Below are 621 nucleotides of genomic sequence, written 5' to 3'. Positions count from 1 at the left end.
AGGGTTTAGGGTTTAGGGTTTAGGATTGATGTTTGTTCTTTGGGGTTTAGGGTTTAGGGTTTAGGGTTTAGGGTTTACAAATCAGGGTTTAGGGTTTAGGGTTAACGTTTGTTCTCTAGGGTTTAGGGTTTAGGGTTTAGGGTTTAAAAATCAGGGTTTAGGGTTTAGGGTTTAGGGTTTAGGGTTTAGGGTTTAGGGTTTACGACTTCTATATTGGGGGGTAAATCATCTGCTGTTATTTCCCCTCCATCCTGCAGCAACAAATAAATAAAATAAAATATAAATTTATTATATAAATTAATTTAATTTTTATTAATTTAGGGTTTATTAGGGTTTATAAGGGTTTAGGGTTTATGAGGGTTTAGGGTTTATAAACGCACATGTTGCTGCTGCAGCAAGAATACAGGCCCCGCTAGAACCGCCGCATGCAGCAGCAGATCTATATAAGGGTTTACGAGGGTTTAGGGTTTAGGGTTTATGAGGGTTTAGGGTTTAGGGTTTATAAGGGTTTAGGGTTTATGAGGGTTTAGGGTTTATAAACGCACATGTTGCTGCTGCAGCAAGAATACAGGCCCCGCTAGAACAGCTGCATGCAGCAGCAGCAGCCCCCCCCATAGACGG

This window comes from Eimeria mitis, genomic scaffold (genome assembly GCF_000499745.2).
Source record: "Eimeria mitis Houghton genomic scaffold, Emh_scaff1256, whole genome shotgun sequence".
NCBI lineage: Eukaryota > Apicomplexa > Conoidasida > Eucoccidiorida > Eimeriidae > Eimeria > Eimeria mitis.
Note: the sequence above shows the minus strand (reverse complement) of the source record.